The sequence below is a fragment of the Delphinapterus leucas genome, chromosome 17 (genome assembly GCF_059928025.1).
Source record: "Delphinapterus leucas isolate spDelLeu-1000000601 "Yukka" chromosome 17, BTC_Dleu_Yukka2, whole genome shotgun sequence".
NCBI classification, from domain to species: domain Eukaryota; kingdom Metazoa; phylum Chordata; class Mammalia; order Artiodactyla; family Monodontidae; genus Delphinapterus; species Delphinapterus leucas.
In genome coordinates this window covers 37,116,853-37,144,707 of record NC_143145.1, presented here as the reverse complement: position 1 = coordinate 37,144,707, position 27,855 = coordinate 37,116,853, and the positions used below count along the sequence as shown (strand labels likewise).

At 42.9% G+C, this 27,855-nt stretch overlaps 1 pseudogene; it reads right to left on the bottom strand.

Annotated features, from left to right (window-relative positions):
• Positions 1–2,056: 2,056 nt before the first annotated feature.
• LOC111180314 (sal-like protein 4 pseudogene) lies at positions 2,057–27,819 on the bottom strand (annotated as a pseudogene).
• Between the last annotated feature and the right edge of the window lie 36 nt (positions 27,820–27,855).

The window sequence follows — 27,855 nt, the reverse complement described above, 5'->3', positions numbered from 1 at the left end:
CATCTTTATTGAGATATAATTCAATACCAAAACTCATGTACCATAAAATTCACCCTTTTTCTTATTTGGTGATGTATCTGCAGTAAGCTCTATTCATCATTGTCTTTACATATTTGGGCAGCTTTAAGCATAACTTTGTCTTCAGGGAAGGAGGGAGTAATCTCAGTGGTATTATGAAGAAGCTTCCCTGTTGGCTAAGAAAAGGATAATGCTTTGCTGATTTTAAAATGCTTTATAAGAATTTTTCCCCTCTGGTTTTATGTTATGGGTATTTTACATTTCAAAATTTAATATGTGGGTACTATGGAATGCTATGGTTATATTGTATATGATTAGTACTGCTGCTGGGAGGATATAATTGAAATTAAGCAATGGGGAATTTTTCCTGAATTATTCAAAAATAAATAGCCAGTTTGTAAAAATAACCTGATTTTTTTCCAATAAATTTCTTGCCTCTAAATTAGGGGTTAGCCTACAGAGAGACTTACCTTTCCATGTCCATGTAAACTGTCTCCTGAGCATTTCAAACATTTAAACTTTAGAATTTATACATTTGGAGTATTTCAAATGTCAATCATCTTTTTGATGGTTCAGGAGAAAATGCTGATGCTGTCTTTTTTTTTTTTTTTTTTGGTGAGACAACCAAAACTTATTCTCCAACAGACAGACAGCATCAGCAGGTAAAAACTACAGGGGTTTCTCTGTAGATAATACATTCACAAGGCATTATTAGCTTAACAAGTGAGAAAGCCTCTGGTGTATTGTCTGTAACAATATCCACTTCGCAGTGTAAACAGGTCCTATTACTGTGTTCACTTACAATTCCAGAAGGAAAGGGACAACCTGGCAAAACAAAAAAAAATTTTTTTGGATCCTAAAATCAGGTGCAATTACCGAGAGACAGACTTGAGAACAGTCACAATTCACTTTTCCACATTGAGGGGCAAAGACTTCACCCAGAAATGTGGGTCTTTCTTTCTCCTTCCTTGTTAAATTCTCAAGAGTAAAGCTTCATTGTCTGCTTAATATCACATATACAAAAGGGGGATTAAGAAAAAAAGAACCACAACAACATCTTGAACTTCCAGCTGCTCCACGAATACATCAACTCTTAGGTTTACGACAGGGCCTAGGAACACTTCAGCGGTCATCAAATAAGAAAATAGAGACTATAGCTACAAAAATAACATATGAATGACGTAGATAGATTAAAGCTTTCACACCCAAGGCTTGCCTGTTCCAGCTTGGTAGCCTTCATGCAATACTCAGAAAAAAAAATAAAAATCTTCATAATTACTTGGCATAAGTCACAATCAAGGAACTTCTGGTACAAATTAGTATAAGAAGTTATTAGTATATAATAAGAAAACATGCCCTTCTGGTGAGCTTGTTTCTTCAAGAACGGATACCCAGATCTTCAGAGTAGGCACTGGTGAACGAAATTAAGTCACCTGAGATTCCCTGCTCAGGTGCTCACCTCTCCTGGTTTTAGGAAGAAGGGCATCTGGAAAGCATAGGGAGGACCTTGGCACTCTTGGGGCTCCAACTGAACTGCATTTAAATAAGCAGCAACACACATGTTGACTCTCTAAGGACTAAAATCCGTCCACTTTAGGGCATTCTACTTAAGGTTCCAAGGTTGAAAAAAAATTTGGAATTCTACAACCTTGGTTTAAAAAAAAAAAAAAAGTACATTCAAAAAAGAAGAGAAAAATGGGTGTAGGGTTGGGAGAATACAAAACAGGTCCCTAAACAGACGTCCATTTACCAGCATACAGTCACCCCAGAAGTAAGTACACAGTACCCACCTACCCACTCCCAACCCCCAAACAGGCAAAACAGTTGTCTTCTCCATGGTGGTTCAACACCTTCCAACTTGAAATAGGCTACAGTCTTTGGAAACAGTTACTCTAGGTTGTACAAAGGTTTTATGTATATAGTTTGTTGCAAGTAACAAAAGTACTCTGCAAGACTCGCTTCTTTCCAAAATTAAAAAAAATTACTAGTCTGTATTTGTTTTAGTATGATTTTTTTTCTTTTTGTTTGTTTGTTTTTGCAAAGCAGCATAGCAACATTGTGACTGTAGGATGTGCCTGAGGTTGCGGTCACAACTCAAAACATTATTTGCACATCAGGAAGAAAACTGGAGGAGATGGGGATCTTTAAGGAAAACAAACAAAAAAGGTACAGTTCTAGAGAGGTCACTGCACTGCTCCTTCGACGTGCGCTCTCCTGGAGCTTAGCTGGTGGCCATCTTGTTTTCCTCCAGGAAGTGAGGGAACTGGTGTTTGGGGATGCTGTCGGCAGCTCCCGGTTTCTCCATCTCGGCAGTCATGGCCAACTGGGAGCCGTCCATCTTGGAGGTAGCAGTGTTATTCACCACAGACCTGGCCCCCAGCGACACCGGGAGGGTGGGAGTGCCACCACGCTGGATCACGGAGATTTCGTTGGTCTTCATGGCCAGGTCACCGTTGAGCATGGAGGTGTACTGGTTCCACACAACAGGGTCCACAGTCGCTGAAGGGGCGAGGATTTCCTTGGGAAATATCTCAGGGACCCTCTTTCCGTCCGTTCCTAATAGAGCCATGGTGTTCTCCATGGCCAGCTTCCTGCCACGGCGTGCCGAGCTATTGTTGGCCCCATGCATCATATAATGGACTTTCAAGTTGCCTTTGGTGGTAGAAGCTCGCCCACAAACATTACACACGAAAGGCTTCTCCCCAGTGTGTGTCTGCTCGTGAATCTGAAGCGCGCTTGCAGGTGAGAAGTTCTTTCTGCACCTTGAGCAGCTGTGCTGCTTAGCCTGTCTTCGGGGCTGGACCGCTAACAAAGGTGTCATACCTGGGGACATGGTCGCAGGACCAACAAATGCACCAGGAACTTCAACTTTGACATAGGTTGGCTGGGCTCAGGTAAATATCGGTGGGCCACTGCTCCGACCTTCCATCTCAGTGCGGCTGTTCTCGGAGCTGTCCACTTTGCCACCAGCATCAGGAGACTTGGACTTGACACTCTCCACTTGGCTATTGGCTGGGGAGACTGCCTAGAAGGACGTGGTCTCCAGGACATCTTGACTTCGGCTCGGATACTCCTGGTCCCCAATCACTGAGGAGGAAGAGTCGTTGGTCAAGCCATCACTCTCCACTGAACCATTTTCTCGGCTGCTCTGTCGCTGCAGGACAAGACCAGCGAGACCCGTCTTCCCCGGGGCATCTAGGGAAGCCACCGAGGCCAGCCCTAGAGTAGGTGATGGCGAGTGGATGCTGGGAAGGGGCATGGGGACCTTCGAGGAGCTGCCAGGGGCCTCCTGGGAGCAGACTTCATCTACATCGATGCTCTCGACATCATCATGACAGACAATGCTTGTACTGACATTTTCATTGACCGTCATTGGCTCGGGACCCGTAAAGTCACAGGGATTCTCCGGCAGAGGCGTGTTGGGAATCTGGCCGCCCATGTGCATCCGGATGTGCTGCTGCAGCATGACCGCATTGGTAAACTTCTTCTGGCGGATGGGGCACGAATGCTGCATCTTTATGGACGTGTTGGTCCGGTGCACCCCAAAGGGCGTCTTCAGGTTGCCTTTGGTGGAGAAGGCTCAACCACAGATCTTACACTGGAACGGCCTCTCCCCGTGCGTACAGTAATGCATTATGAGGGAACTTTGGCAGCTTAAGACACGGTGGCATATGAGACATTCGTTGGGATCGGTGGTGGTCTTGTCGATGTTTTCCACCAGCTGCTGCAATTTCAGGGTCTCTGACCCCGGCTCAGGTGTCCCACTCCCTTGGAAGCCACCAACCCTCAGGGAATTATGGTTTAACCTCACCCCGGGTAGGATGGATCCATCCTCACTTTCCGGAGAAGGCCTGGGCTGCAGGTTGTTGGGCAACGGGCCACCATGAGGTCCTTGGGGTTAGTCCCCAAAGAGATTCTGAGGTAACCCTACATTGGGGGTCCCCATCGCAAAGATGGGCTCTCCTTAGAGAGATTCATCTATGGAGACAGGGCCAGAGAGCACGTAGGGAAGGCCACTGCCTGCCGTCATCTTGTCGTGGAACTCGGCAGACAGCTGGGGGTTTGCCTTCACCTGGGGATACTGGTGAAAGTGCAACTTGAGGCTGCCCTCGGTGGTGAACCAGTGGCCGCAGGCAGAGCACACGAAGGGTATCTCTCCGGTATGGGAACAGAGGTGGATCTGCAAGGAGCTACCAGTCCCCAAAACCTTGCTACACTACTTACACTTGTGCTTGTAGAGGACTTTGTCCTTGGGTTTGACATGTACCGGGGAGACACTCGGTGGCTTCCTTTCCCTTTCTTGGACAGGTCTAATGCCATGGCGGAGAAGGGGCTCTGGAAGAGCACAGAGCCTGGGGCCTGAGGTAGCAACACCCCCGAGGGGCGCGAGCGGACACTGGGGAGCACCTGGGTCCCATCTGGCTTCAGGGTGAAGGGCGTCAGCACCGGGGACGCGGAGCTGGCAACAGAAGGGATGCTGGTGTGAGGTAGCTTGGCTGGTTTCAAGGTGTCCAGGGGGCAAAGCTGGGCTCCCCGCTTTCCGGATGAGTAGAGCCACAGCCGCCGAAGCCTGCTGGGACACGTGGCTGCCCAGCATCTTCAGGGAGTCGGCTCCGGCCACGCCGCTGGAGTGCAGGGCGTGGGAGGCCCACAGGTTCACCTGCATGCAGATCTGCTCCGTGAGCTGGATCTGCTGCTGCTGCAGACACAGGATCTGCTCGAGGACCCAGGGGATGCTGCTGGCGCCGGGCAGCAGGGCTGGGGGCGCGTCCGCGCTCCGCCGGTTCACGGCCACCTTGGTGCCCCGTAGTGCTTGACACGTGACATTGGTGTTGGCCACTTTGCCTTTGGGTAAATAGCTTATCCTGAGGTGTGGGTGGCAGGGCGGCCTCCGTCTTGAAGTACACGACGGACTCTGACCCCGGCTTCTCCTTCGTGTCCCCTGAGCTGCCATCATCCTCTCTGTGACCATCCTTCCTGCTTGGGCTGTGTGACTGGTGGCTCAGCACAGCCCCGGAGAAATCTTCTGAAGGCACCGGCCCCTCGCTGTCGTTCATGATGAGGACAGGTGGATGTTTAGTGCGATTTTTCTTATGGTCTAAGAACTCTGAGAAACTGAACAACTTGGCACGGCGTTTCTCACAGATGTGAGTCTCCTCCCGCCGAGGCCTCTTTATCCCTGCTCGGTCCACAGTCACGTCATCGCCACCCCCTGGGGAGTTCATTGGAGCACCCAGCTCCCCCGCCGCCGGCGCCGCGTATGCACGCTCCGGGGCCCCCTGCTGCGGCTGCTGTCCTCCTGGTCGCCCTGGTCCTCCTCCCAGGTGATGTGTTGCGGTTTCGCCTGCTTGGCGCCTCAGCGTGGTGCGAGCATCGGGGCTCCTGGAGAGCCGCGGTTATTTGCCCACTCTGCCACAAATTCCTGGAGCTGGGAAATTCACCCCCCTTCGGCAGGAACGCGCATGTCCCAGTAAATTCGTGATGCTGTCTTTAAGTTCTTAATTTGTGTGGTAGGTAGAATAATGCCTCCTCAAATATGTCTGCATCCTAATCCCCATTGAGCGTGGCACATTACACGGCAAAGGCGAATTAAGATTGAAGATGGGGACTTCCCTGGTGGTGCAGTGGTGAAGACTCCACATTCCCAATGCAGGGGGCCCGGGTTTGATCCCTAGTCAGGGAACTAGATCCCACATGCATGCTGCAGCTAAGAGTTCGTATGCCACAACTAAGGAGACTGCAAGCCGCAACTAAGCAGCCTGCCTGCCGCAACTAAGGAGCCCTGGAGCAACCAAATTAATTAATTAATTTTTAAAAAAGATGGAAGGTGGAATCTAGGTTGCTAATCAGCCAACCTCAACATAGAGAAATTACCTTGAATTATCCACATGGGCACAATGCAATCACAAGAGTCCTTAAAAGTGGAAGAGGGAGGCAGAAGAGGAGACAGAGTCAGAGAAAGAAATGTGACAAGGGAAGTGAGTCAGAATGATGTGATGTGAGAAAGGCTGAACCTGCTGGCTTTGAAGATGGGGGGAAGGGACCAGAGCCAAGGAATGTGGGCAGCCTCTAGAAACTGGAAAAGGCAAGGAAGCCGATTCTGCCCTGAAGTCTCTAGAAGGGAATGCAGCCCTGCCAACACCTTGATTTTAGCACTGGGACCCATTTTATACTGCTGACCTCCAGAACTGTAAGATAAATTTGTATCCTGTAAGCCACTAAGCTTGTGGTAATGTTACAGCAGCAAACAGAAAGCTATTACAAAACCACATCTAGATTCCAGGAGATGTTTTGCAAGACTGATGGCCCTTTTACTTCACTTCCTCACCGCCTCTCCCTCTCTGATTCTATAAAAGAAACTGGCATCCAGACCCAGATAAGATGGTTTTTCAGAGACACTAGTCTGCCATCTTCTCAGTCTGCCAGATTTCCAAATAAAGTTGTATTCCTTTGCCTCAACACCTCATCTCCGATTCGTTAGCCTGTCGTCCAGAGAGTAGGGCGAGCTTGGACTCAGTAACAAATTTGGCTTAGTCAGCCAGGACCCTTGCTCCTCATGGCTAGCCAGCCCCGCTCAGGGAATATTGGGGCAGGGCCCTAGCAGCTGCCAGGACCATTGTCCTGAGGATCTTCCCTTCAAAGTTCCCTTGAAGCGGCACCAGCTACCCCAGCACTTGGCAGTCGAGGCAGGGAACCGACAAACTTCCATTTGGGGAACTTCGGTTCCATCTGGGGCTACAAGTCGACGGACTCGATTCGATTCTGGAGGGTAAGTCACTCCGGTATGCACGCTGGGAACATATTTCCCCCTCAGTCTGGGTTTTTCCTTTATGGCAAAGCCAATCTGGTGGGGGTACCCTGCTGGAGGGGGGAATTGTTGTTGGACTCTACCTGATTCTGGGAAGTGGTTCACTGGGAACTAGTTCATTGGTTTTGTAGGGTAAGTCTACCCGATTTGGGAACTGGTTCGTTGGTCTTGTCTTGGTTTTCTCTTGGTTTTGTGTGCATCAGTGCTAGAATTTGTGCCTTTTGTGTTGGAATTTGTCTGCGTTTTTTCTGTCTTGGTGTTATCAAGTGTTTGATGTTTCCACTTTTAAAAGTGGAAAGTATCTATCCTGAAGGAGAGCCCTTTGGGGAATATATTAGATAAATGGGCAAAACATACCCGTGAGCCTATGACTAAGAAAGACATGATGTATTATTGTAATAGGGTGTGTGGACCCAATATATGTTAGGATCAGAAGAACGATGGCCCCTGAATGGTTCACTCAATTATTACACAATCTCGCAGTTAGAAATGTTCTGCAAAAGAGCAGGGAAGGACTTCCCTGGTGGTGCAGTGGTTAAGAATCAGCCTGCCAATGCAGGGGACATGGGTTCAAGCCCTGGTTCAGGAAGATCCCACATGCCGCAGAGCAACTAAGCCTGTGCGCCACAACTACTGAGCCTGCGCACTACAGCCCGCAAGCCACAACTACTGAGCCTGCGTGCCACAACTACTGAAGCCCGTGCACCTAGAGCCTGTGCCCCGCAACAAGACAAGCCACCGAGATGAGAAGCCCGTGCACCGCAATGAAGACCCAACACACCCAAAAATAAATTAATAAATATATAAATTAATTTTTTTTAAAAAAAGAGCAGGGAAAAGAGATGAGATTCCATATGTAGGAGCATTTATGCTATATTGCATCAGAAGGAAAAGGAGTCAGAGGGCTGCCACCTTATGGTGCAGGGGTCTGAAAGGAAACCCAAGGGGAAACCTGTTCTACCAGTGAATAGAAAAAAATGAGAGTGGGGACATGTTATTTCAAAACTGAAACCCCCCTCCAGCCTATCCAGCTCCCCCAGTGGCCGAGCTGGTGGCACTAGCAGTTGTTCCAACTGCCCCCTCCCATGCCGCCAACATATTCACTGCCTCCTGTTTCCCCTACCCAAGGGGATCAAATAGAAGTTTCTATGGTAACCTCCGGGGCGCAGGGACCTGGTTTAGTATCACCATCTAAGACCAGACAGGGCACCCAATTTGGACCGGGAGCCACTTATGCAGCAGGGCAATTTCCCTTGCCCCAGTATCTGGTAAGAGGCCATCAGACTTCCTTGCACTTGAGGCATCGGATTCCGATTTCCCCACAGGGGGCCGGGTAACATTGACAGTGGGGAACAAATTGATTGTTTTTCTAATAAATACGGGAGATCTTAAGAGGCTTGTAAATACTAAACAAAGGGGAAACAAAGTCATCCTAGGAGAAACTTGCCTGTATCTTTGAGATACAAATGTCCTGTCTGGTCTTCTCAAGAACCCTTACCTCTGTCATCTTTTTAAAATGCAAATTTTGAAAAAGCGGGTACAGTAATTTAGAACTTGACTTGTTTTCCATAAATATTAGTAGAAAGGGTTTAGCCATCTAGACAAGCCATCTAGACAAGTGAGCTTGATTTGTTCCATCTGCCAGAAAACCAACTTTAATCCTCTTTTGTAAACTGATGGGTTTTACATTGCTGTACCTGACTCAGGGATGAAATTTTGAAATGAGAACTATGATGTCTCTCTGTTTGTTTGTCTTTGGATAACAATGCTGAGGTTAATCTGTAAATGAGCTCTACTTAATTGGCTTAAAAAAAAGTAAGCACTTACAAACCAAACAATTCTAAATACAAGAGAAATTAAGCTAAATGAGTTTCAGGTTCACGTGAACTGCGAAATACATAGTATTAAATTAATACCTGGTATTAATGTTTAAGTTTGTTGATCTAATTAATATAGACATGTCTTTAGAGCCATCAACATTAAGTATAGTACTTTCACTGCATCTAGGTTTAATAAAAGTTCAATGAAATCTTGTTATATCTGTTGCAAATTTGTTAGCAAGAAAAATAACTTGATATGATGAAACTTTAAATATAAATGAGATAAGAGCTTTTAGGTAAACCATAAGAATAATTACGTTCTAAAAATCATCTAAAATAGTTTCTCCAGATTTTGGTAACTATTACTTGCCTCTTGGTTGTCACTGGAAATTAAGGTTTTTAAGAATTGGGGATTCTAATTTAAATATATAATTAAAGCTACTGAAAAATAACAAGACATTAAAAAAAAAACAAACACCAAATCCAACAACAGACATAAGAATCATACACCATGATCAAGTTGAACCCATTCCAGGGTCACAAGGATGTTCAATATATGCAAACCAATCAATGTGATACACTACATTAACAAAAGAAAAGAGAAAAGCCACATGATCATCTCAATATATGCAGAAAAAGCATTTGATAAAATTCAACAACCACTCATGATAAAAACTCTCACCAAAGTGGGTACAGAGGGAACATATCTAAACAAAATTAAAACCATTTATGACTAACCACAGCCAACATAATACTCAATGGTGAAAAGATGAAAGTCTTCCTGCTAAATTCAGGAACAAGATGAGGATTCCCACTCTCACCACTTCTATTCAACATAGTATTAGAAGTCCTAGCCACAGCAATCAGACAAGAAAAAGAAATAAAAGGTATCCAAATTGGAAGGGTAGAGGTAAAACTGTCACTGTTTGTAGGTGACATGATACTCTATATTGAAAACCCTAGAGACTCCACACAAAAACTATTAGAACTAATAAATGAATTAATCAAGGTGGCAGGATACAAGGCTAATATACAGAAATCTGTTGCATTTCTTACAATTATACTAAAATGAAATATCAAAAAAAAGGTAGTAAAAAACATTTAAAATTGCATCAAAGCAAACAAACAACAACAACAACAGCAACAAAAAAACTAGGAATAAACTTAACCAAAGAGTTAACTATAAAACTGAAAACTATATGCTAAAAACTATAAAACATTGATAAAGGAAACTGAAGATGACTCAAAGAAATGGAAAGATATCCCATGCTCTTAGATTGGAAGAATTAATATTGTTAAAACGGCCATACTATACAAAGCAATCTACAGATTTAATGCAATCCCTATCAAAATACCCATGACATTTTTCACAGAACTAGAACAAATAATTCTAAAATGTATATGGAAGCACAAAAGACCCAGAATTGCCAAAGCAATCCTGAGGAAAATGAACAAAGCTGGAGGCATAACCCTCCCAGACTTCAGACAATACCACAAAGCTACAGTAATTAAAACAGCATGATGGGACTTCCCTAGCAGTCCAGTGGTTGAGTCCATCTTGTGGGGGCTTCCCTGGTGGTGCAGTGGTTGAGAGTCTGCCTGCCGAGGCAGGGGACACGGGTTTGTGCCCCAGTCCGGGAGGATCCCACATGCCATGGAGTGGCTGGGCCTGTGAGCCACAGCCTCTGAGCCTGCGCGTCCAGAGCCTGTGCTCCGCAATGGGAGAGGCCACAGCAGTGAGAGGCCCGCGTACCGCAAAAAAAAAAAAAAAAAAAAGAATCCATCTTGCAATGCAGGGCACACCCATTCGATCTCTGGTCACAGAACTAAGATCCCACATGCTGCAGGGCAACTAAGCCAGGGTGCCCCAACTACTGAGCTCGTGTGCCACAACTAGAGAGCCCATGTTCTCTGAAGCCCACATGCCACAACTAGAGAGAAGCCTGTGCACCACAATGAAGAGCCCACACATCGCAACGAAAGATCCCGCGTGCCACAACTAATACCCGACGCAGCCAAAGAATAAATTAAAAAAAAACACTTTAAGAAAAAAACAAACAAACAGCATGATACTGGCACAAAAACAGACATATAGGTCAATGGAACAGAATAGAGAGCCCAGAAATAAACCCACACACCTATGGTCAATTAATCTACAACAAAGGAGACAAGAATATACAGTGGAGAAAAGACAGTCTCTTCAGCAAGTGGTATTGGGAAAGCTGGACACCATTAAAAAAGTAAACTCAAAATGGTTTAAAGACCTAAATATGACATGACATCATAAAACTCCTAGAAGAGAAAATAGGCAAAACGTTCTCAGACATAAATTGTAGCAATATTTCCTTAGATCAGCCTCCCAAGGCAAAAGAAATAAAAGCAAAAATAAGCAAATGGGACCTAATCAAACTTAAAAGCTTTTGCACAGCAAAAGAAACAATCACCAAAATGAAAAGACAACCTACGGAATGGGAGAAAATATTTGCAAATGATGCAATGCAACTGACAAGAAGTTAATATCCAATATATACCATCAGCTCATACAATTCAATATCAAAAAAACCAAAAAACCCAATCAAAAAATGGGCAGAAGACCTAAATAGACATTTCTCCAAAGAAGACATACAGATGGCCAACAGGCACAGGAAAATATGCTCAACATTGCTAATTATTAGAAAAATACAAATCAATACCACAGTGAAGTATCATCTCACACTGGTCAGAAAGGCTATCTTCAAAAAGTCTACAAATAATAAATGCTGGAGAGGGTGTAGAGAAAAGGGAACCTTCGTACACTGTCAGTGGAAATGTAAATTCGTGCAGCTGCTATGGAAAACAGTATGAAAGTTCCTTAAAAACCTAAGAATAGAGTTATCATATGATCTAGCAATCCCACTCCTGGGCATATATCTGGAAAAGATGAAAACTCTAATTTGAAAAGATACGTGCACTCCAGTGTTCATAGCAGCACTATTTATAATAGCCAAGACATGGAAACAACTCAAGTGCCTATCAACAGACAACTGGCTTAAGAAGATTACATATATAGATGTATATATATATGAATATATATGTATATATATATGATACACACACACACAATGGAATATTACTCAGCCATAAGAAAGAATGAAATACTGCCATTTGCAGCAACATGGATGGATCTAGAGGATATCATACTAAGTGAAGTAAGTCAGACAGAGAAAAGCAAATATTATATATTACTTATATGCAGAATCTAAAAAAGAATACAAATGAATCTATACACAAAACAGAAACAGACTCACAGACATAGAAAACAAACTTATGGTTACCAGAGGGGAAAGGGAGGGGGGAGGGATAAATTAGGAATATGGGATTAACAGATATAAACTACTATACATGAGATAGATAAGCAACAAGGGTTTTACTGTATAGCTCAGGGAACTATATTTAATATCTTGTAATAACCTATAATGGAAAATAATCTGAAAAAAAAGTGTGTATATAATTAATCACTTTGCTGTAACCTGAAATTAACACAGTATCAACTATACTTCAATTTAAAAAGTGTGGGGGTGTGGGCGGGAGCTTCCCTGATGGCACAGTGGTTGAGAGACCGCCTGCCGATGCAGGGTACAGGGGTTCGTGCCCAGGTCCGGGAAGATCCCACATGCTGCGGAGCGGCTGGGCCCGTGAGCCATGGCCGCTGAGCCTGCGCGGCTGGAGCCTGTGCTCCGCAACGGGAGAGGCCACAACAGTGAGAGGCCCGCGTACCGAAAAAAAAAAAAAATAAAGAAAAAAAAAAAAGGGGGGGGCGGGGAGGATAGAAAGCTAACACAGCTTATAAACGCTCAAAGTATTGTACAGAGTAGTCCAGTTTTCCCCATTGGGTACTATTCTAGCCGTTTGAATGTGAAGCAGAGAATTGGTTTTCTGTATCTTGCAAGGCTTGCTTATAAAGCTACATAAGGCCCACAGCTGGCAATCCTTTTGTTATTTGTTACTTCACCTGTCCAAATCCAGTGAATTAAGAACCTTTTTTCCAGTGTCTGATGCTGTTTTTAACATTAGCAAATCTGTACAAGCTGCACAAGGACATTGAATATTAAATTCTTTCAAATTTCTTTGCCAAGTTTCACTTAGTTCATGATGATTATACTCTCCAGGGATGTTTCTGTCTCTTCTGTTAACATGGAGGATGTCATGTCATCTATTGGTGAAAGAGGACCGCTCTTTGTTCTTTTTCTCGGCAAAGCTCCTCCCCTACTGCCACCACGAGGCACTAATGGGTGCTCAGCCTCCTCATGGTTACTGGCCCTGGCACCACTGTTTGGCTCAGAGATGGGCAATAAGCCAGCTCTTCCCTGGTACTTCTGAACCTGGGGCCTGAGAGCAAGTGTTTCAATCTCTCTGATGGTGAAGTAGTGAAATACTGGGGATAGAAACAACGAGTGTCTCAGCTGAAAGAATAAAGCTGAACAGAGGAGCAGGGAAAAGTGAGAGAGCAAGAGAGGAAAACCTCACATTCTGAGTTCTTGGCACCTCTTATGCTTGAGGCACAGCTTAATCGAAGACCTTCCCAAAGTTTATTTATATGAGCAAATAAATTTTTTTGTTTGGATTTGATTTGGGTTTTGCCTAGCTTAGTTTGAGTTGGTTGGGTTTCAGTCAACTGGATTTTAGTCTGCAAGGAAAAGAATCGTGATGAGTACTGACAGGGGTCTATAAAACTCAAGTTTTCATTGATCTTGCTTCTAACCATGAGTTAGGGGTTTCCAGATCTGCTAAAAATGCCACCAAATAATTATCACTATTATACATTCTTTGGACAATTTTCAAAGTCCTTTCACAAGTCAATTTTATTCTGGTATCTTGTTTTCAGTAATTTTCAAAGAGTGTTTTATAGAACCATGTTTACTGAAAGTGATTTATTAAAAATAAGGTTATAAGGATAAAAGTCGGGAAATGTTGAACACTATCTCTTGGAGAGTCACAATACAGATGATCATATTAAAGTCCCTGAGAAGTGTTGTATTAAATAAAACTGATCAGATAGTTTACAAAAATAATTGATGGATTTTAAATGTATGAAAAAAAGTTCAAGTTCACCTATAAGTAAACACAAATTTTAAAACTATCACTATTTAAACCAGATTGGCAAATAAAGAAAATTATGTTACTACACTGTTTTGGGTAGGATATGAGGAAACAGGAATTTGCATGCATTGTTGAAGGCAATGTAAATTGCTATATTATCTTTGGAGGACGACTTACAACATTTATGATAAAAATACACACAAACTTTGACTCCCCCCTTCTGCTTACAGAATATTATCTTATAGATATGCTTCTGCAATTGCATGAGAATATTCATTTCAGATTTTTTTTTCTAATAAAAGACTTGAAATAACCTAAACGACCACTATATTGCACTGGTTATATAAATTATGATTCATCCATATAGTGGAATAGTATGAGCCCATTAAAAAGAATGATATAGATCTAAACCAAGATTTCAGCGGCACCATTGCTGTTCTGGGCTAGATAATTCTATATTGTAGGAGATTGTTCTGTGCACTGTAGAATATTTAGCAGCATCCCTGAACTCTACCCACTAGTTGCCTGTGGTACCCACACCCCCCAAGATGTGACAATCAAAGATGTATCTAACATCACCCCCAGTTGAAAACTACTGATCCAAGTGAACCAGTATTTCCCCCGAGATATATTAAGTGAAGAAAGAAAGATGCAGAAGTGTGTTTAGTGTGCTACCACTTATGTAAGCTATTTACCTATATCTAGCTATATATTGATTAAATAAGATGCTTATAAATGTGTACAATGATTCTGGAATAACAAGAAATGTACAATTCTTGATTTTGTGAAGAACTGGGGGACAGAAGGTGAAGTGAGAAGAAATCTTACTTTTCATTTTATGTGCTTTTCCACTGTTTGAATTTTTATCATGTGTTGAATATATATGCATTACTTTTCAAAGAAGCCTAGAAACTGGTTTAACTTTGTTTAACCCAACAGCTCCTAAATTATATAATTCCATGATTTTCCCCCCTGAATAACACACAGAATGTACTTTAGGAAACATTTTCTTGGTTCCCTTTCATTGTATCATTTTTGAGGATCCAATAGTTTTCTTATTTGAGCCTAGGAAGTTACTAGTTTTAGAAGGTTTTGATCTGAGAAGTACAGAGAAGCCCATATGACAAACTTGACTTAAGCAGAACCACTGTAATTGAGTTCAGTTATGCCAAATGGCTAAAAGTTTATTAGTCTTGCCTGCCTTCCAAAACCCTGCTGATGCAAATTAAGTTGTTCTTTCCATACAGCATTCACTTTTAGCTGGCCTGAAAAATTCTCCCTCCTCTGTTTCTCATAAACATGGTTTCCAGTTGTTCTGTGGTGATGCTCCAGTACTTGCTTGAATCCTTGCTAAACTCTGCTGTTTAAGATTGAAGATGGTACTTTCTTATTAGAGTAAACATTTACTAAGGGTATAGTAGGTGTCCAGTACCATAAAAGGCACTTTGCAAACACTGTCTCTGTTACAACAACCTTGCAAATGTGATATTATTGTTCCCATTTTTCTGATGAGGAAGATGAGGTTCCAAAAGTCACTTGCCCAAGGTTACTCAGCTTCCACGCGATGGGTCTAGGATTCAAACCCACCTCTTTCACCCTGGAGAAAGCCTGCACTCTTTCTGCTGAATTCTGATTCCTTACCCTATTCCGCTATCACAGGTCTTCTGTTTCCTCAAGAATAATTTTTCTGCTACTTTAAATGCATCTCAAGCAAGATTTTTCCAATTCTTCAAGGATTGTGCTAAAGGCAGTCAGAGGTTGGTAAAAATGCTACTTCTGTATCCCATAACAAAGCCTGTGTTGTCAAGAGTCAAGTCTTATCCCCTGTCATGTGTTATATTTTGAAACAAATTTGTAAGACCACTGACACCCCCCCACCGTCTGAGCCTATTATTATTTTAATCTCTGCTGAAGAGATACAACTGCCCAAACTGATTAAATTAAAATGCAATTTAGGTTCAGAAAGTTGCGTGTCTAAAGGAATAAAACGTACAGTTTCCATAAATGAGTTCCTAAGATTCTAGCTGTCCAAGGTACATTTGGGTGTCTGCAGCTATTTGCAAACTGAATTGTCTTTGTTCCCCAAGATAGGGATGATTTATTCATCTCTGCATTAACCAATCTCGACCAAATATTCATTGCCCACCCAAATCTGTGTAACTTTTCAAAGGATTGAGATACAAATGCCTTTTGTTCAGCCACAAAGGACATCAACTGAGCCTAATGTTAATAGTTTCCTCGTGCAGTTACATTTAACAAGATACACAGTCCATTAGGCTCTTGTTTAAGGCCTTGGGCATAAAATGAAAAATTTTCAGCAATTAGTTTGGCAGAATTTCTGGCTCTTGAGGTCCCTGAGGCAACCAGTTAAAAATCAGTAATGTCTAAGGAGATCATTTTCATCGTGTTTCTTTTCAATTCACTGTATCAGGCCTTTCCTTTGGTAGTTTTCAGCTATTTCAGTCCTCTTTTTAGATTGCATAGTGTTTTCCAAAGTATTTTCAGGAGGAAGCTAATCCCCAAAAGTGTTCTGCAATAAAAGAGTTTCATAGTTAAATAAGTTGGGGAAATGCTGCATTCTATAGATATTTTTTGGATAGCTGCAATATGCATAAGCAAAATAAAGGCCCTGAGAGGTGCTATAATAAAGAAACGTGTTTAATTTGTTTTAATCTAATTTCTCTGAACTTTGTTGAACCAGAGATGACCCCTCTTCTCCCTCTCTCTCTAACACCCATTAAATCTCACAGTGAATTTATTTACCTTTGGAAAACACTGACATTGGTTACTGCAAGGTCAAGGGGACAGTTTACTCCTTTAACCCTTTCTGTAGCGAGACAATTAGGAAGTTTGGAGGAGGCAAATTCACGGAAACGCCAGACTTCAAGTGAGACTCGTGGCAGGGTGCCTGCCGTGTAGACATTTGCTAAATGTTCACTGAATGAATAATTCCTTCTGTGGAAAAATGAACTTTATTGTTTTAGATCAGCTTTAGTTTACAGAATAGTTGTGAAGCTAACGCATAGAGTCCCCATATACCCTGCACAAGGTTTTCTCCTGTATTAGCGTCTTCTGTTATTGTGGTAGATTTGTCACAATCAATCAATACTGATATGTTATTAACCAAAGTTCATACTTTAATCGGATTTCTTTTGTTTCTACCCAATATCCTGTTTCTGTTCCAGGACCCCATCCATGACATTAATACATTTAGTCGTCATGGCTTCTTAGGCTCCTCCTGGCTGTGACAGTTTCTCAGACTAGCTTGCTCTTTTGTCACCTTGACAGTCTGCAGGAGTACTGATTAGAATGGTTCCTTTTAATTTTCCTCTTGCCCTTTTGCTATTTAATTGGTGGAAATCAACCATTGGGGTGCCCTTTACAGTTTTTGCATAAACCTGTGAACAAACTCTTCCAAATGGGAGATGAAGGACCCCTGGATTGGGAGAGCCAGGAGCACAAGCAAATGCTGAACGAACCAGGGTGTGGACAGCATTGCAACTGGTATACTATTCTTGTTTGTACCACCTTTTTTTGTTTTGTTTTATAATTTTTATTGGGGTAGAGTTGATTTAAAATGTGTTAGCTTTAGGTGTATAGCAAAGTGAATCTGTTATACATATACATATCCACTCTTTTTTAGATTCTTTTCCCGTATAGGCCATTACAGAGTATTGAGTAGAGTTTCCTGTGCTATACAGTAGGCTCTTATTAGTTATCTATTTTATATATAGTAGTGTGTATTTGTCAATCCCAATCTTCCAGTTACCCACCGGTAACCATAAGCTTATTTTCAACATCTGTGGTTCTATTTCTGTTTTGTAGATAAGTTCACTTGTAGCCTTTTTTTAGATTCCACATATAAGTGATATCATATGATACTTGTCTTTCTCTGTCTGACTTACTTCATTCAGTATGACAATCTCTAGGTCCATCCATGTTCTTGCAAATGGCATTATTTAGTTTTTTTATGGCTGAGTAATATTCCACTGTATATATGTGCCACATCTTCTTTATCCATTCCTCTGCTGATGGACATTTAGGTTTCTTCCATGTCCTGGCTATTGTCAATAGTGCTGCAAGGAACATTGGGGTGCATCTATCTTTTTGCTTGCACTGCTTTGCTTTTTGCTTTTATGCTTTCTCCTTTTTTATCTTCTTTTGTTACTAGCAGGTGCCTTGGAGGTGAGGAAATGAGATTTTTCAGCTTTTCACATCCCTCAGTGAGTCCTCTTTAGTTTACATCTCTCCTCTGTATCAAGTGCACACTCGGAAAAAACAAAGCCCACTGGGATTCGACTTTGGCAAACACTTGTGCTCCTGTGGTCTTCATCTTAAAAAGGAGAAATGCCTTGCTAGGCTTATTCTGGTATTTTAACCATCCCTATGCCTGTGCTTAGAAATCTTGCTATGAGGTCCCTAGGCTCCAAGGATAAAACCAGATCTTTTCTGATGTTACCATCACTGGGGGTTTTCTTTCTCTCAAAAAAATAAGATTTATGCTAATCAAGTGAATGTGCATACTTCTTAATTTCTATTTTTAAAAATAATATCCTCGTCTTTTTTCCATGGAGGCTTTCCTTGTTGATTATTATAGTCTTTTAACATCAAAGTTTTACCACTGAAATTGCTGCTTGTTTCTTCATAAGGGATTCAGCGACTTCTCGTAAAGAGACCTCACTCCTCACCTCATGTGCTGGAACAGGCAAATTTTGCCAGGAGTTTTGAGTTCATCTCTATCAACTGGTCAGTTCCTCAGTTGAGTAAATACTAGACTGTTTCAACAACATTTGCTCAATTACTCATCTTCTCTAACTGGCGTTATTACTTGTTTGGAACAAATTTCTTTATGACTTTGCTTAGTCTTCTCACTGCCTCCCTCTTTCCCTTTCTTTCTCTTCCTCATTTACTTCCACCTTGTTTTCCCTCCTCTGCGCTGAGCTCAGGTGTGATTACGTCCAATAAAAATCAAAGCGTGAAGAATGGTGTGCACTCTGTAAAGTTCTCAGGCAGTTATTTGCAGTTTGTTAATCAGAAAGGATTTCTGAACTGAGGCTGTTTTGGGGGATGGGGTAAGGGAAGAGGTTTGGTCGGGTATTTCTGCTGCTATTTGCTTATGCTAGATACGGGTAAACTTTTTTTGCAAAGGGCCAGACAGGAAATATTTTAGGCTTTAGGGGCCATACAGTATTTGTTGCAACTGCTCAGTTCTGACCTTGTAACAGGAAAGCAGCTGTAAACAATACGTAAGCAAATGAGCATGACTGAGTTCAATAAAACTTTATTTATGAACACTGAAGTTTGAATTTTATGTGATTTTCATTTGTCACGACATGGTATTCTTTTAAAAAATGTTTTCAGCTGTTTAAAAATGTAAAAACCTTTGTTATTTCGTGGCCCAAAATAGGGGGAGAGAGAAATTTGGCCTGCAGATTCTAATTTGTCATCCCCTGGCTTATGTCAAGATTCCAAGATCCCCCTTATACCAGTCAACTAACAACCAACCAGAAACCAACCAACTACCAATCAACCACCAAATAAACAACAAACAAACCATGCAGCAAGGTTAAAGGAGGTAAGGGAAGGTGTCTTGTAGAGGATCAAGCCATCCGAGTTGATAAGGGGGAGGGTGTTACAGGCAGAGGGACTGAGCTGTGCCTGATGCCCTGTGCCTGCTAAAGCTAGAGGACAGGGCTAGCCAGAGGCCACTGATGCAGTGACATCGTCACCTCTTGGGCATGTTCACATTAAAGACAACTAACTACCATTTATACAGTGCTCACTCACCGGGTGCCGGCAACTCTGCTTGAAACTTCTGATGGACTCTTTCTTGTGCAGTAGGTGTGGTTGTCCCTCTATGACAGACACAGAACTGCTGAACGCCTTGCCAAAGTCAAACAGCTGGTGACAGAGCCAGGATCTGAACCCCGGCTGGTTGACCCGCAGCCTCCTTCCGTCCCCCACTCCATGCAGCCTCTTCTAGGAAAGATCTCAGAAAATCAAGGCAGTTATTGTGTCCACAACCTCATCCTGCCGGAGTTCCCAGAAGCAAGCTTTATCATGCTAAATAGGAGACAGCTTGTAAAAACTCATCAGTATCTGTTAGGATCAGCAAAGGCTCTGAACTGCTGACTTCCTTCATCTGCCACTTTAGGGGAAGAGGCAAAGAGATGTAATGGGAAAGAACACCTGAGCTTGACTCCTGGCTCAGCTGTTTACTATCTGTGTGATTTACTTAGCTCCCTGAGCCCCAGTTTCCTTACCTGAAAGGTGGGGAATAAGAGAAAGTGCCTAGCAGACTCATAAGAATTTAAAGAGACGATGCAGGCAAACGACTGGCATAGTGCCTGTCACAAAGTAGGCACTAACTCAAGGCTGCTACCCTTCAAGCAGTCATTGCTCATTCATTCTATAAGCACCTGTTGAGGGGCTGCTGTGTGCTGGGCACCGGGTAAGCACTGGGATGAACACAGGAGTCAGACAGTTCCTGCCTCCAAGGAGCTGACAGTTCGTAGAGTGACAGGCACATAAACAAATAAGTTTGACCACGTGCCACAGGAATACGTGGGGCCAGGGTAAGAGCACGTATGAAGGAGTGGGTATTTCTAAGTGAACAGGTAAAGGGACACAGAATAGGCTTCAAAGAGGAGGTAGCCGAGTTTATATCCAGGCAACTCAAGCTAGCTGGTCCTGCGCAACTCCTGTGGCTGATCTCTCACCAACATAAATCTTGTCTCAGGGAAAAGATGAAAAAACAACCCACTTTTCCTAAAAGCATTTAAAAAATCTATGCAAATTTTGGAAAGCAAAACAGGAAGTCAAATTATAGGCAAGGAAAACACTCCTTCCTTAGCAAGTCTCTTTACTTTGGAAGTTTCCTGCCAGGATGTTGACCAGAGAGAGAAACAGCCTGACTAAGAATCATTTGTTCCTCAGGAGTTTCTTTAAAAAGAAGCCGATTTCTTTCTTTATTTTCACATTCTCTGTGGCCTTGGCAAACACCTTCTACAAAAATAGAACTATCCAAAAGAGATTAAGGAGCAATGACTCCTTTCGGGTTTAAACTGTCCATATATGACAGTGGCATTACTGCCTTCGAGTCTGCAGAGTTCTTATATAAAGCACATTACAGCGGGAGGGGGCTGGGACAGGCTGCCTGAGTTTGGGTTCTGGCTCCACCATTAAATAGTTATGTGACCTTGGGGCTGTTGGGAGAGATAAATGAGATGATACCCATAAGGTGATGACCAGGCCACCTGGCCCAAGAAATGTTAACATTTAGTTATCATTTTGTTTCCCCTTAGAATCCATCTATTACAGCCCATGCGGCTAAGCATGGTCTGTCCCACCTTCCCCGTGTGGTTCTGTGCTCCTGGTCACTCTGTCCTCTTCTTGGTTCAACACACAACAACCTCCCCCACTGAGTCTTCTCACCGCTGTGCCTTTACCGTGACCAGCTCTCACCTCCTCCTTCATCTGTCTGACTGCTATTCATCCTCTGCATCTCAGCTCAAACAATTTGCTCAAGGAAAACCTCCCTGACCTCCCAGCCTAGGTGAGGTGCCCTGGTGAACGTGCCCGTACGTCTGGGAAGTTTTCCATTGTGACAATGTCACACTTGCAGTTACTTGTTCACGTCCAATTTCAAACTAGAATGTAAGCTACGAGAGGCTGCTGGCTCCAGGCATCTAGCTTGGTACCTGGAGTGTAATTATATTCTATAGATACCTGTTGACTGGGCAGTAGGTAAGCAGGTATTATTATCCCTCTCACAGAGGAAGAAACCAAGAAGCCAGTGAGTATAAGAGCAGACTCATGATCACACAGCTAGGGGTCTCAGGACCCAGGACTTGAATCCTGGCCTCTGTCTTGAAACACAGTGGTGCTTCCAGGAAAAAGCCCCAGCGACTGAGTTTAGAGTACTTGGACTCTCATTCATCTACTCTATAAATGTGCAGAAATGTCAAAAACCTACTATCATGCCACAGAAATACTGGGGAGCTGGGTCTCTCTTTCGATGAAAACCCTCTCTTTTCAGTCCCAAGCAGGGTCCTTTCTCAACCCTTTCCTTCTTACTGATAACACAAGTCCCAGGGATGTCTTTTGCTTACCTCTTCTTCCCAGGCTTGCAGCGACTCTTCACTGTGAGCCCCTTTCTTTAATTTGAGTTTCAGAATAGTGTAGAGGCATGCATCCCACCCTTCAGTTTCATCCTCTGCTGTGATTGTGAGACAAGCACACAATCCCATTTTTATTTCTATTTTTAATTTTTTTTTTGCGGTACGCGGGCCTCTCACTGTTGTGGCCTCTCCCGTTGCGGAGCACAGACTCCGGACGCGCAGGCTCAGCGGCCATGGCTCACGGGCCCAGCCGCTCCGCGGCACGTGGGATCTTCCCGGACCGGGGCACGAACCCGTGTCCCCTGCATCAGCAGGCGGACTCTCAACCACTGCGCCACCAGAGAAGCCCCTCATTTTTATTTTTAAAGGTTTTTACTGCTTGGTGGAAATAAAGTCACATGCATACATATACACATATACCTAAAGACAAACACTGGGGGGGCAAAAAAACTTCAAGAAATCTCAAAAGTCTCCAGTAATAATTGTCCCTGACTTTCATCTTTCCTGTCAGTTATCATTTGAGGGGACTGTCCTGGTTGCCCGCATCCCCATCCACATGCTCATGTGGCTGATGGGGGAAGGCCAGGATCAGGCATGGTGCCCTAAGTTCACAGAGGAAAGGCTTTGTAATGAAACTCAAAATAGGAAAGAAGAGAGATATTTAAAAAGTATAATAAAGACCTAGTGGGTGCTAATTGCAGAGATTAACCAGAAGATGATATCTTTAGGGAGTGCCACCAGTGAAGAGGGGACCATGTATGGAGATGGCCTAGCTAGAGAAGTAGAAACACTGACTCCTCGGTGGACTTCCTTCTCCCCAGAGAAGAGCTACAGATACTTCCTCCAGATCAAAGACCAGGAGGAAAGCCCAGGAGTTGTGGGGGAATGGGAGGAATCAAAGCAAAGGAAATGCAACCTTTCACAGATTTATATTTTCATAGTTTTCTTCCCATCCTCTTGTCTTAGATTTCCTTGAGACAACTGGTATACCCTATTCCATCACTCTTTTCTTTCTTTTTTTTTTTCCCTGATGGTGGACCTTCTTCTACTTACCAGGTTGTCATGCAAGATACCCAGATAATCCTGTTAGGGTGAAACAATAGGAGCCAATCAATTGGTTTAAGTGTTCTAGACCCAAGTTTCATTTTGCTTCAAAGCAACAAGCAAGGGACTCCCCTGAGGTCCAGTGGTTAAGACTCCATGCTCCCAATTCAGGGAGTCCGGGTTCGACCCCTGTCAGGGAACTAGATCCCGCATGCTGCAACTAAAAGCCCACATGCTGCAACTAAAAGCCCACATGCCGCAGCTAAAGGATCCTGCATGCCGCAACAAAGATCCCACATGAGGCAACGAAGATCCCGTGTGCTGGCAAGCCAAGACCCAGCACAGCCAAATAAATAAATATTTAAAAAGAAACTTATTAAAAAAAAAAAAAGCAACAAGCAAGTCCCTTCCCTCCCAAATCTCACCTGCAGCATATAGGAAAAGTCAAATTAGGCATTTCTGATGCAAAATTGTCAGGGGGCCTGGGTTCGATCTCTGGTCGGGAACTAGATCACGCACGCACGCGACAACTAGGAGTTTGCATGCCACAGCTAAGGAGCCCATGAGCCGCAACTAAGGAGCCCACATGCTGCAAGTAAGGAGGCTACTTGCTGCAACTAAGATCCGGCACCACCAAATAAATAAGTAAATATCTTAAAAAATTTGTTGGAGTAAGGAAAGAGGAATGAGAGAGAGAGATTCTTTCCCCTGACATTCATCTGAATGTCTTTTGTCGGCTTGAACAGTAGGGTCATGTGGTTTAGCCCCCGTCCCCGAAAAACATGGCGATTCCTAGGAAATGTTCTATCCATGTGGACCAATGATTGAAGGAATGTTAAGTATATAAAAAGAAAGGGGGAAGCTATATGCCCTTCCTGTCAAGAGCAGAAACCATGCCTTAATCTTCTTTATATCCCCACAGCATAGTGTAGGGCTTGGCATGAGAGAGCGTATCAGTAAAGGTCTGTTGAACAGAAGCAAACTTTGGAAATGAGGAGAGCTGAGAGCACTGTGATTCGATGCAGGTTGAATGACTGCTGAGAATGGCCTTTAGGAACAGAAGAGGAGGAAGAAAAGATTAGGGGAGCTGACTGGAGGTGTGTGTTCACAAAAAGGGAAAGCGAGTTTTGGGAAATTTATGTGAGCAGGAAATTAGGGGAGGATCATGACTTCCAATACCCAGGGCCGCATGTAGTGTAGCCTGGCCTGATTGTGTGGACGTGACTTGACCCAGATAGTAGGACCTTATTCCTCAGTGACAGAATAGATGAGGCAAAGGACTGTTGGTTGGGCTGGACAGAGGATGTAATTAAGAAGTAAATTTGGTATCAGCTATAAAATTGGAACTGCAAAAGTAAATCTGGTATCAGCTATAAAATTGGAAGCTCTATCAGGGGCTTCCCTGGTGGCGCAGTGGTTGAGAGTCCGCCTGCCGATGCAGGGGACATGGGTTCGTGCCCCGGTCCGGGAGGATCCCACATGCCGCGGAGCGGCTGGGCCCGTGAACCATGGCCGCTGAGTCTGCGCGTCCGGAGCCTGTGCTCTGCAACGGGAGAGGCCACAACAGTGAGAGGCCCACGTATCGCAAAAAAAACAAACAAAAAAAAGCTCTATCAAAGTAAGTTAAGTAATAAGACTATGTACTTCTGGGGATGTTCAATCACTGAGTATGTTTTAATCAGACAAGACACCATCAAAGAAGGATACCAAGGAGAATGATGGAGAGAGCTATGTTAGGCAACAGTGTGGTCTTTGGAAAAGAAAGTCTTCGACAAATTGTGAAGACAATGAAATGAAGGAGGAGAGAAGATAAAGAATATTTTTAACAGGGTGAGTGAGAGAAAATAGAACAGAATTTTATTTTTTATATTACTGAGGATTAGTTTGACTTCAAGTAACAGAAAATCCCCCAAAGAGAGGCTTATACAAAATATGAGATTATTTTTGTCTCCTGTGAAGGTCCAGTTAGGTGACCCAGGGCTGGTGTGGAAAGCGCTTCAAAGTCCTCAAGGCCCCAGGCCTCCTTGGCCTCCCACTCTGTCATCCCTAAGAGTGGTCAGCCTCCTCATGGCCCAGGATGGCTGGGTCCTGGCAGAGGGGCTGGAGAAAAGAGGGCAAAGAGCAGACACTGGGTGTCTTTTAAGGAAAATTCCCAGGCGCTGCCGCATGATACTTCTGTCCCCATCTCATCAGTCAGAACTTAGCAACAGGGAAGCTGGGACATAAGGTGTGGTGTCTGAGAACCCATAGCCCCAGCTGAAAAACAAGGGATTCTGTTACTGAAGGAGATTTTTAAAAATGGATATAGGGGCTTCTCTTGTTTTCTCTGCCACAGTGTCATAAAATATGTATATATTTTAAAAAGCATGGCTAAGAGGTTGTATCTTCATAATAGCTGAAAATTATTCTCCAGATCTTAATGAAAATGATTTTTAAAGTGAAGATTCCATCCTAGAATTTTATCTTAAAGCTGATTAGCCTTGAGACATAATAATCCCCTCACTTGCAGACAACACTGGATTTTACTCCACGGTCAAGGCTGTCTAAAGCAGTGAGAGCAGTTGGTTTGCCCAGGTCTTTATGACCCTGGCTTACTAACTCTTTCTCAGAGTCACTTTTAAAAGGAAAATAAATCCATTATCATCATCACATTGTTAAATTCAGTGAACTGTAAACCAACAATGTGAGCCTCGTGGAAACCCTGTCCTCACTCGGAAGCACAGCTTTGCGGTAATTGCCACACTGCGTTCCTTTGGCTCTGAGCTCCAGCAGCCAACTCCCTTGGTTTACTTTGTGTTGTAGCCCATCGTAGTGCATCTCTCCCCTCTGCTGTCCACCCTGCCCACCAATGCCTGAAGACTCTTCCGGGCATTGCTGACAACGTGGAACTGTGCTCACCATGTAACTAACATATGGTGCTCCGGTGCCCACTACCTTAAAACAACTTGTGGCCTGGCCTCCCAGATCCATCAAAATCTTACTCACCCTGCTAATCCAACCAGAGTTTCCTCTGAAATGTTGCTATTACACCTGGTATTTGGGGGAAGATGTTAAAGGTATCTTGTGCTTTCCTCCACCATTCTGTGCCCTTTGCCTCTTATTGTTACCACTAGGTGATTGGTCCGCTCACTTAAGTAACATAATGGGCTCTGTGGTTTAAACAAAATCGGTTTTCCAACAGGAATGTTAAGAACCCCAGAGAAGTAACATACCTATGTTTAAATGCATTAAAAATAGATTTATAATGGTAAACATACATTAATTCTTAACATGAAAAAGTAAGCCAATGTACCAACTAGAAAAATAATTGAAAAAAAAATTCAAGTACAAGCAAATCATTCTATCTTTTTTCTTCTTGTGGTAAGAACACTTAATATGAGATCTACCCTCTTGACAAAGTTTTAAGTGTACAAAACAGTATTGCTAACCGGCCCCTGGCAACCACCATTCTCCTCTCTGCTTCTAGGAGTTTGACTACTTTACATATCTTTCTTTGAAAGAAACCAGTTTGTGTAAGTGTTGTTGGTTCTGCTTGTTAGAAAATGCCTATCATTCTCTCTCTTTCCTCTTCTTCACTCCTATTGATTACCTATTTAAGTGCGAGAGATCTGTGAGCAAAAGGAACTACTAATATCTACTCTAATTAATATTCAGTTTATTAAAGTTGAACACTTTATTTTACCTTTTTTAAGTCTTCAAACTTAACCTATAAATCTAACTTATACATTCTTTTTGTAAATAGTGATTTATGTAAAAATGAGAATGACAGCTTTTTTGTTATTTGATTAGTGCTCAATTAACTTATATATTTAAAAAGACTAAGTTTCCTCAACTGACCACGTTTACACATGTAATTAAGTTTCCTAAAATATTTTTCAACTACCCTTACAAATTTGATATATTTGATTTTCTGAAGTATTTCAAATGCCTGATGGGGCAACACTTACAAAACCCAGCAAGTAAAATCTTTCTACATCTCAATTAACTCTTACAAATCTAATAAAACTAACTTATACCTGTCGTAAATTGGGTTCTCTTAAACATTCAAACACTATTTAGGAACATGTTCAATTATTTTACAACTTTCAGATGAAAATGACAAATGGAGTACCAATTTATCATTTCAAAATAAAATCACAAGGCTAATTGGTTAGATTCTCTTAAACATTTCAAACTCCTTAAATAACACACACAAACTTAACTCATAAAACTTAACACGGAAGTAATAATAGTACAAGTTTGATTGGCTTCGTCATCTGCATATTTTTTCTACGTCTTTTCCATGGAAGTAAAGTCACTTTAACCAGCCAAGGGGAGCAGGAAGGCAATTCAGGCAGGATGGAGTTATTTAGAACTGCCATACAGATTCTCAGTAAGACATACAAGACTAGGATTCTTTTCCTGGATGATCCTATCTGAGCAACAGGTTAACACACTGAGCTGCTTTTCATAGTTGGATTGGTTCTGTCTACTGTGTCACCGGAGGAGGAGTGTGCCATGCATCCCAGAGTGTCTTTCAGATTTCACCCTTATCCTAATTTTATCATAGCCTCTTTCACTTTCTAACACATGATTTGGGTAGATAGAATTCTGCAGTCCCCCTTGGGGTGTAGCCTATCTTTTCACCAAGTGATTAGATTTAATTGAATTTTCCATCCCTCTTCAGTTTATAGAACTCTTTGTATCTTTTACTTCATTATCTGTTTCATTGTGGCAGAGACTGGCTGGGTCCTCACCTCACCTGTTTCCTCTTCTTCTTGGGCACAGAGCCAGACTTCGTTTCACATCTTCTCCTGCAGTTAGGTGTAGCCATGGGGCTGATTTTCGGCCAATGAAATATGAGTAGGCTGCCCCATAAAACCTCCCCAGGCTCCGTCATCCAGGATCTTTCCTCTTCTGCAGGCTTGATGCTGAGCAGCAGGGCGATCATGGAAGTTATGTATTAAAGATGGTAGAGCCATGAGTT